The sequence below is a fragment of the Balaenoptera borealis genome, assembly GCF_965194805.1.
Source record: "Balaenoptera borealis genome assembly, chromosome: 9".
NCBI classification, from domain to species: Eukaryota; Metazoa; Chordata; class Mammalia; order Artiodactyla; family Balaenopteridae; genus Balaenoptera; species Balaenoptera borealis.
In genome coordinates, this window is record NC_138873.1 from 66,239,629 (window position 1) to 66,250,815 (window position 11,187).

General features: G+C 34.5%; 1 long non-coding RNA gene across 1 annotated transcript in view; it reads right to left on the reverse strand.

Annotated features, from left to right (window-relative positions):
• The window catches only part of LOC309635100, a 55,455-nt gene extending 44,478 nt beyond the window's left edge, over positions 1-10,977 (reverse strand). The window contains exon 1 of the long non-coding RNA XR_014248647.1: positions 10,743-10,977. This is a non-coding gene — a long non-coding RNA (uncharacterized lncRNA). The remainder of the gene's footprint in view (positions 1-10,742) is intronic.
• Positions 10,978-11,187: the final 210 nt, after the last annotated feature.

The following is an 11,187-nucleotide window of genomic DNA, read 5'->3' on the forward strand; positions in this document are numbered from 1 at the left end:
GTGCAAAATTAATTTAATTTTCAAATTGATTCTCCATTAGTGATAGTGTCAACGTGCTGCTGATGTAAAAGAGCACTTATATGAACCACATCCCAAGCGAGGGAGATTTTAAATTCCTGAAACTTTACTGTGAATGTGAGAGTGAAAATAACGTTAGCAGAATGTTCTGCATGGCAGTTTAAAAAGGTATTTTTAAGTAAAAGCTTTGAAATTGTTCTCAAGTCTTCCTTTATGCTTTCAATTTTAGCCTGAGTTGATCAAGAATAAAAAAAAAAAAGGTCATGCTTTGAGAAACTTTAAAACTGTCTCAATCTTGAGATGACAAGCCTTTCAAGCCAAATGACTAAACCCCTCTGATGGGGAGAAGTGCACCCTGGGTCCCTCGGTGCCTCAAATAAACTCCAGGCTTCTTACTAATGCAGCCACGTGACACTGACTTGTGTGGCTTTATAAACCCTTTCTGAGTTCAGACCATTCTCTGTTATTTCCCATTACCTTGCCTACCATCCAAAAATGCTGAACTACAACTTCACGTTCAGAATCTGATGCAATTAAAAATTCAACAAAACCAAGGACTTGCTAATGACACACCAGAGTGACAATTATCGTGACAACTCTCACTAAATCCCACCAAATCCCCACTATGCTCCTTTTTATCTCATTCTAATCACTGAAATAATAGATGCTACTCTTTTCAAGATCATAGAAATTCACAGACAAGTCGTAATCAACATCATTTATTTAGGTCATTTCAGCACACAGAGGTTTCATATTTTCTCAGAACCTATCAGATTTAGCTTACATTACCTAAGTTTCCATCAATATCCAATTGATTTTTCCAAGTTCTTGATCAATATTTTTTCATTTTTTTCACCAACCAATTGATCTAAATTATGCTTCAAACATGTATATTTGCATGACAAGATGCAACAGGCAAAACAGTGAAAAAATAAAAATCTTATAACTTCTCTAGTATGTATTTCACCAGCTGTTTTAGACATCATGTTTTATTGTCCAGATGTCTGAGGAAACCTGCAAATATTTTCCTCTAATACCGTTCTTGAATACATAAAAACTTCTACAGCAAGTAAAATCTCATGTCATTTTTCCAGCTATTCTTATTACTTTTACATAGAACCAAAAGTCTCGATCCAACCTGATTAGTATAGCTTAAAATCTATTCCATCTTGCAAAACATGCTTAATCTAGCTATGAATGAGCATCAGCACATCATCTGATGTCATGGAAAGGATTTCCATGGTACACTCTCAAACTTCAGGATGTATAAAAGCACTTGTATCTTGCTTCTGCGGTGAGGCCCAGGAACTGCCATTTTTACTAGCCACTGTGGTTTAGACAATCCTTGGAAGAACTATTATTCTGATTATATTTACATTGCACTCTATTTTCTTTGAATTTTTTTCCTTTTTCCAGCTTCATTGAGGAGTAATTAACAAATATAATTGTGTATATTTAAAGTGTTCAGTTTAATGATTTGATATACACACACATTGTGAAATGACTACCAAGATCACGTTAATTAACACATCCACCTCACACAGTTGACTCTTTTTGTGTGTGTGGTAAGAATGCTTAAGATACACTCTCAGCAAATTTCAAGTGTACAATACCATATTAACTGTGGTTATCATGCTGTGTATTAGATCTTCAGAACTTATTCATCTTATAACTGTAAGATGACCTACATCTCCCCATTTCCCATTCTCCCTAGTCCCTGATAATCATCATTCTACTCTGTTTCTATATGATCTTTTTTTTTTTTGATTGTGTATATATGCCACATTTTCTTTATCCATTCATCTGTCAAGGGATACTGAGGTTGTTTCCATATCTTGGTTATTATGAATAATGATGAAATGAACATGGGAGGGCAGATATCTTTTTGAAATACTGATTCTATTATCTCTTTGATTTCTTAGTAATAAAAATTAACCACAGGAAAATGTTGTAATTAGCTTGAATCTGGAATTTGATGCGATTCCATAAACTAGTACCTCATTCACAGAGTACTTGTTTTCTGGGGTTGGGGGTAGAATATTCCTACCATTTTAATATTTTATCTTTAACCATCAATTATTATACTTCAAAACTTAAGTCTACTGACAAATGTAATGTGAATTTGAACTACACTGATAAAAGTTCAGTGTCCAGAATAAGGGAGCTGATAATTCCTTTCTTTCTGCAAATAACAGACTTCGCCCGGTGTACTGCCTTTGGTTCTAGACACTGAGCTTTATGAACAGTGACAAGTTTATAAACAATTAGAGGAAAGAACCAGTGAAGCTGAGGAAACATCAGCAGAGACATGATTAGTTATTTGGGCTCAGATAAGCAGCCCTAATTGCACCCTCAAAGTGACATTGCCACTGATAATGTGGCTCAAAGATGGACATTAAGAACAATTCATGCCAATCTGGGAGTTTGGTTTTTTAATGAATTTTACCTATTCCTGTTATACAGCTTCTAAGCTCTTACAATTATTTTGAATTTGGTTCTCCAAAATTTTGGTGATCTGAGGTGAAATCTATTTACTTCTTTAAAAATGAGGAATGTTTGATGGAATTTGGGCCTTTCTTTTTTCCTTTAAGAAGAACAGGGATCCATTTATTCCACACTGTATTTCAGAATTCTGAGTTACATACAAAGAAGTTCTCTCAGGCCAGCTTAAAAAGAGAAGAGTCAATAAAAGGATATTAGGAACCTCACAGGGCCAGAGAGCTGGGCTGGGTATTACCTGATGGCAACTGCCCTGACTTAAGCCTCATAGCATGTTATCCTCTCACTGCTGGGAGTATATCGACCCCATCGTTTACTCTAATATAAAAGGCACTTGAGACCTTACACCTCAGCTCAGGACCACACAACTTCTTCCCCAGTCACTCACTGCCCAACAGAAGTCTTCAGGGTAGACCTGACAGATAAAGCCTGGATCCCATGTCTGTGCTCGAGGCTGGCAAGGCAGGCACTCTGGCTTCTCCTTGGTTGGACAAGTAAGACCATAAAGCAGGAATTCCCCCAATGTTTGAAGGAAGATCTGAAGGTGATGGGAAGGCTGAAAATGTGAGGAACAGTCACTATAAAATTATATTTATTGATTAGTATGGGCCAGGCTTTTTGCTTGGCTCTTGGGTATGGTATGGTATATACTTTTATATACAGTAATTCTTAGAAATAAGAGTAAAGCTTAAAAGTTACAAGAAAACAACCTCACCTCAATACCAGTGAATAAATTTCTAATGTTACTTGTACTAAAAGAAACTTGACATTATAGAAATCTCATTAAAATTTGTTTAAATTGAAAACCAAATCAGGATAGGGACTAGAAAATTTTGGACTAAAATTTATTTGTAGTTTCAGAAATCTCAGAAACTTCAATAATCAAGATGCTTATCAATGAGTGACTTTTATTATTTCAAGCTAAATATAACAGTTAATCAAAATAGTAAAAAAAAAAAAAAAAAGTTCCTAAATGTCACTAAACGAAGACAGAACTACCCATAAAGTCAAACTGAGAATCAATGAGCTCCTGATCATCAAAATAAATTGCAGTACAGTTTATAAGCCTTTATGTTAAAAAGGAATACAAAGCCGGCTAAGCAGACAGCCACTCAGAAAAAGCAGATGTCGATTCCTATTCTACTCACACAACCACTTTTTGCCTGAACACAAAAAACTCAATCACAATTGCGGTTATATATATCCAACAGTAAGGGTCATGTGCAAACCACAGTCCCTCAGTAAACGCATCAAGCAATATAAAGAGTGACTGGGTCTCAAGACTAAAAAATAATAATACGTCATAATTGTAGAGCACTTACTGTGTGATAGTTAAGGTTCTCAGAGTCTTATATGTGTTCACTCATTTAGTCCTTGTAAAAAAAACTTCATAAATATTTTCCTAATTTTATGGATGAGGACAAAAAGATAGAGACAGGTGAAATCATTGCCCATGATAGCTAACAATTGGCAGAGCTAGGATTTGAACAAAAGAAGTTGGGCTCCCACCTCTGGTCTTGTTTTCATCATGATGCTCTAAGTAACTTATTAACTGACTCGACCTTCCCCCAAGGTATGCCATGGCACTTTAATATATCATGAACGAATATGTCACATCAGCCTGAGACTAATCTCCCCCAGGCCTTGGCAGCTGTGTATGGTCAGAGGACAGGAGAGGGACAGCCCTACTAACTAATAACGGAGTAGGATCAAAAAAGAGACTCACTGTACCCTATGGTTTCCTAGGTAAAGTTGTCAAGTTATCTCTTAATTATCTTTACATTGAAGAACAAGTTCTTGTGGACGCTTACAAGTGCTTTAAGTTGTCTCGAAGTAAAACCTCTGCATCTCTCCAAAGCTTTAGTAAACCCTGATATACACACAGAGGCATGTGTGAATTCCTCATGGGCATCTAGGAAAGGGTTGAGTTGCAATGCATGGAGTGGAAATAACCCCGGCAGAACAAACTTCAGAAATTAACCCAATTCAGCAAAGACAGCTTCCAGACAGAGAGATAGTTGGAGAGCTGGAAACTGATCCCTGCACCCTGCACCCCCCATCCCACAGGCTGCTCCTTAGAGTTTGGAAGGAATGTAAAATCTGCTCTCGTTCAAAAAGAGACCTCAAAGGACAGAGTAACTTAATTGACTTCTGAGTTACACTTTTAATTAAATTTATTCTAAAATGAAATGAAAGGCCTCAAGAGATACAGTGCTTCCTGTTTTTGAAAGACAGTTCAACAGATTCTTGAAGTGCTAAGAACTTCATACATCCAATCTCTAAAATTCTGAAATTCTATAAATAACTGGGAAAATTTGTGTGTGCCTTTGTGTCTTTTAAAACAAACACGAAAATCGGTTGTTTTTAACCAATGAGGAGGATTCAAATTCCAGGAGGAACTAATAATAATATCATTTTATTCGAGAAAATGTCATACATTCTAAAAACTACATGCTTGATAGCCATCAGAGGCTTCAAAATAGACCTTCTTCATTAAAGTTCATCATCAATCTTAGATCCCAGCAATGGCCTAGTTAAGTGGTATAAACATAACCCAAACGTAACTTTGCATTCCTTCTTTTAATTAAAAAGAAGCAAACTATAATTATTTCAACTCCAGTTTGAAGTATAAACAATAAATACTACTCAAAGAAAAAGACCCTTTAAATGACAGAAACAGCTTGTTTAAATTTAGAAACAAAGCTGTGCCTGTGAGAGAGAATCAATGTTCCTAAAAACATAAGCCCTTGAATACAACACATTGTGAGAGAAAAAAACAAGGAAGAAAAGTACGAAATAAAAAAATAATTGGATTTTTCAAAACAGGTATGACACTGATCTTAAGAAGCAAGTGTCCTGCAAATACCTAACCTGAGGAAATGTTGGTAGGAATCATCAGGGGGCTTTTAATCTGGGATATAAAAGTAATCACATACAAAAGGCAACACACACACACACATACACACACAATATCTGTAAATGTATTTATTACAAGTGTATGCCCCAACCATGAGGTCACTTGTAAATAATTTTACATTATATTATATATATATATATATATATATATATATATGTATATATATATATATATATCAATTCAGGAACTTTTTATTGAGGCAAAACTGAAAATGTGAATTGAATGTGAAATTTCTAGTTTTCAAAATACCCTTCTTCTGATTCTACTAATATGGTGGACTAGATACATTTTTTTAAATTTCCTAATGTAGAAATGAAAATGGCCCAAAAAATCAGATATTCTTTAGATATTTACCTGAGATTAAGCAAAGTTAGAGAAAACTCTAGAATCCAAAACTTAAGAAAGAGGTGAAAACCAAAGTAAGTAAGATTATGTTGATGCTTAGTGTTGATGAAGCAACTCAGTATTAAAAAAAACAAACCAATTAAACAGTCAGAAGACCTGAATAGACATTTTTCCAAAGAAGATATATAGGCACATGAAAAGATGCTTGATACCACTAATCATCAGAGAAATGCAAATCAAAACCACAATGAGTTATCACCTCAAAAAGTCTACAAATAACAACTGCTGGCAAGGATGTGGAGAAAAGGGAACACTTGTACGCTGTTGGTGGGAATGTAAATTGGTGCAGCCACTATGGAAAACAGTATGGAGGTGCCTCAAAAAACTAAAAATAGAACCACCACATGATCCAGCAATTCCATATCTGGGTATATATCTGAAGAAAACAAAAACACTAATTTGAACAGATACATGCACCCCGATATTCATAGCAGCATCATTTACAACAGCCAAGATATGAAAGCAACCTAATCAAAAGATGAATGGATAAAGAAGATGCCATATATACAATGGAATACTACTCAGCCATAAAATAAGAATGAAATTTTGCCATTTGCAACAATGTGAATGGACCTGAGGGTATTATGCTTAGTGAAATATAAGTCAGACAAAAAGACAAATACTGGATTTTATCAATTATATGTGGAACCTAAAAAATAAAACAAATAAATGTATATAACAAAACAGAAACAGACTTACAGAGACAGAGAACAAACTAGTAGTTACCAGTGGGGAGAGGGAAGGGGGAAGGGGCACAATAGGGGTAGAGGATTCAGAGGTACAAACTACTACATATGCAATAAATAAGCTACAAGGATATATTGTACAGCACAGAGAATATAGCCAATATTTTATAATAACTTTAAATGGAGTAAATCTATAAAAATATAGAATCACTATGTTGTACACCTAAAACTAATATAATATTGTAAATCAACTATACTTCTATTTAAAAAATAGAAGTTCACTAGAAGATGAAAAAGCAAGTCTCTTAACTTTCAGTGCATTTGAGGGAATATAATAGAAAAATAATAATAAATACCAATTCAAAGGAAGAACCAAAAAACTAAGAATAGAAAATGCAGGACAAATGAAAAATACAAAGTGGTATAGTTAAAAAAATTCAAGTATACCAATAATAACATGAAATGTGACTGGACTACACTTGCCAGTTAGATATTGGAAAATTCCTGCTATACACCATTCACAAGAGACATACCTCAAGTATAAAATCTACAGATTGATGTAGAAGTAAAACCTCACAAGATTAGTACAAATAAAATCAAAAAATTACAGTCCAGTTTTTCAAGGGAAGACACGCAAAATCAATTCCAAATGGATTGTAGATCTAATTGTGAGAGATAAAAATATCTATCTCTTTCTATTTAAGATTTTAACATAGAAAAATGTACTCGTGATCCTGGGGTAGAAAAATATTTCTTAAAGGAGACTCAAGAAAGCACTAACAATAAAAGAAATGACATATAAATTGAATGTTATTAAAATTAAGAACCTCTGTTTATCAAGAGAGGTCATCAAAAGAGTGAAAAGGCAAGCTAAAATTAGAAGATATTTACAATTCATATATCCAACAAAAGACTTTCCTACAAATGGAAGACAAAAAAAGACAATCCAACTACAAATGGCCAGAGACTTGGAAAAGCATGTCCTAAAGAGAATGGTCACACTTCAATAGACATAATTCCTCAGTATCATTGTTCATTAAGGAAATGGCCATTTAAATCACAATAATATACCTATCAACACCCACTAGAATGGCTTAATTTTCTTTTAATTGAAAAGAGTTATGACAATGTGGAGCAAAGGAGCTATCATATACTGATGATGGGAGAAAAAATTGGTAAAACCATTTAGGAAAATTCTCTGTATCTACTGAACCTACTCATACCCTATTACCTAGCAACTGGATTCCTAGGTATAAACCCAAGAGCAGTACCCTCATTATGTATACCAAAAACATGTACTGAAAATGTTCATAGAAGCATTATTCTTAATACCATAAAACTAGGAACAATCCAAACTCTGTCAAGAATAGAATTGACAAATAAAATGTGGTATTTTCATAGAGTGGAATACTATACAATACTGAAAAAAGAAGTTACTGTTACATACAGAAACATGAATCAATCCCACAAATATTACATTGAATTAAAGAAGCAAAATATAAAAAATAGTACTGTATTGTTCCAATAATATAATGGTATAACATATTGTTCTAATATATATAATATATTATTCCAATATGTTAAAAACAAGTAAAACTAATCTACAGTGACAAAAGTAAGAATAGGGCTTGCCTTTGGTGGGAGTCATGGCTAGGAGGGAACATGAAGCATCTGGGATGCTGACACTCTAATATCTTGATCGGGATTGAGGTCATCAAGGTGTGTTCACTTTGCAAAGATCTATCAAACTGCAAATGTATGATTTGTGCATTGAAAAATATATTTAAAATATAATACTTGCCACTCTCTCTTGCCTTCCACGCTTTGATGCCTCCCACCAGCTGAACTCATTGAGAAGCCAGAGGGAAAGGAGAACATTGTTGCAGTGGGTAGAATGTCAGCCTGCTAAAGCACTGAGCAAGGCCAGGAACGCATCTGAAGTGGCCAAAAGAGAATAACCAGCTCAGGGGCGGTTCCAAAACGCACACTGGAGCTTAGTTTATAACAATGAAAAACTGGAAATAGATTGACTGTCCATGATCAAGTGAATGAATAAATTACATATCAAATAAGTATACAATGGTATATCGTATACCATTGCAAATTAGAGGTGGCTGAATCAGGAATAATGCACAAAATAAAGCACAAGAGGGAACTTCAGAAAGAAAATACAGGATGACATCGATTTTCTACCTTTTTAAAATATATGACAATTGTTTATTATTTGAGGATACATTCATATAGCAGTGGAAGCAAAATGCTTAAGAAAAATAAATATCAAATTCAGGATAGCTATTTTTTCCTGGAGAAGTGTGGAATGTGGTCATAGAGGGCTTAACCTGAATTTGTAATATTTTATGTCCTAAGCTACGGGACAGTTACATAGGTGTTGGTTGAATCACTCCTTACACCCTGGTAAATATCTATAGTATTTCATAATAAAAAGCAACAAAAAATTCTGGGCTCATAAAATATCCATTTTATATGGCATTACTATAATTGGGAATAAAAAAACTAATCATTCCCATAAGGTTAATTCCGACCCATCAGTGAAGGAACAATGAGTGGGCCCCATCAATACAGTACATTCTTGAGTTGTTCATTCCTGGATTAGAGACCAGTTTTGGATGCCCTTTTTGTGAGCAACTATGTGTAGTTGTGGAAGTTATTTGGGCATAATAGGGCAGTATGTGGCTTTTGAACACAGCAGAGATAACTGGCCCACACAGAGATTTAATCCTCAGCTTTCACTCATCAGCTTAATAATCTCAGAAACTGAACTCGCTTTAGTAAATGTATATATGCTTCATGATGTTTTCTATTGTGTGCTGTTTATATCAATTTATATACATATGAGGGAGGGAGATGCAAGAGGGAAGAGATATGGGAACATATGTATATGTATAACTGATTCACTTTGTTATAAAGCAGAAACTAACACACCATTGTAAAGCAATTATACTCCAATAAAGATGTTAAAAAAAATTTATATACATATTAAAGATATCTACCATTAAATGACTATTCTGATTTGTATTCCTTGAAAGTTATTTAATACCTGTTTTCCTTCTGAGGAAGACCTTTAGGTATTCTTGCTTTCTAATTATTTAAGGTTCTAGAATTTACTTCCTTAGTTCATATCTTTATCCTTGAAATAATACCTAATAGAGCTTTATTTTGCAAGCATAACAAAGACTGTATGTTGTGCAATCCTGGAGGCTTTCTGATGAGTACTGCATAAGCTGAGGTCCATTTAACAAATATGATCTCATGCACTGTCAGCATATGTGTACTTACTCTAATTAAAATGCAATAACAAGAAATGCATGGCAAGTGAGTTTTAAACCTCTACCGACATATGAAATAACTTCTCCCTTCCAGGGTCAATTGAACCACATTTCTCACTTATGTTGCCCTATATCTCCACATAAATCTATGATACTAAGGGGAAAAAATTCCCTTTCTCATTACAGAGCAACACTTTAATAATTTAATTTCATTGCTCAAGCTAAGGACTTTCAAATGTTACGATTTCTATGGCAATCCCCCTTCCATTTATTATACTGGAGAATATCTGCAGCCTTTTTATTCAAACTGCATCCATAATATTATCAAGTACAAGCAAATCGCAGCTAAACCAATCACAGCACGCCAATTCTTGAATTAATATTATTAAACAATGAGAATCATTTCAGAAATGCTTCCATGTTTCTCTCAACATGGAAGAAATCAATTCAGGGTGTCTCGTGATCACTAAACCTCAAAATTAAAAGTGGAAAATTTCAGGATCCAAATACTTGGCCTCAGAATTTATGAAAAAATAGCTGGTCTTTGGATATTTTTCTTTGATCAAGGTTGGCATTTGTTCAGCTAAGCATTTAGATATAAGCAGATTTTCTTCCCTCCGATTGCTGTTTGCATGGCATGTGCAGATAGTTTCTCCTCCACAAACACCTACTGCAGCTAAAACATTCCACTGTCTAGAATAATCTGAAGATTGAATTTATTCAGATAACGGTGTTCTTTATAACTGTGGAAAGCACTTTCACTTACATAGAATTTTCTGTAAAATTTTCATTCAAATATTTGATATCGCATAGACACATCTTTAGTTTAAATGGACAGAAGAAATCATCTCGGTTTGTTTCCTGAGAGAAGTAACAAGATAGTTAAAGTTTTTTGTTGGTGTTACTGGACATTATATGTTATTTACTTACCCAGAGAAGAAACTTCTTACGGCCTTCTTTCCTTTTTTTTTTTTTTTTTAATGTGGCCTTCGCGCGAACCCTTAGGGTCCGCAGCACCTTCTCTATCCTCAGGATGCCGGACTCTGAGCCGGAGCCAAGCAGAGACCGGAACCGGAAGCGAAGGCACCGCCTTCAGTACCGCCCCCGGCGACACCTGTTTCCTTATGGTCTTTTGACGTCGTTTTATAGTCTATCAAACACAGCATTTTTTAAAGAAGAACGAACGAAAAACATCAGTGAATATATTCAACCTAAATGAGTGTTGATACATTAAGTAAATGTCACCAATAAATAATTTTATAAGAATGGTTTTAAGGAACAGGATGGAGAAAGACTATTATATTTCTTTATTCTTTACCCACGTCAATTAGCTATTCTCCATCAGCTACTAGTATATTATACATTAATAATTTTA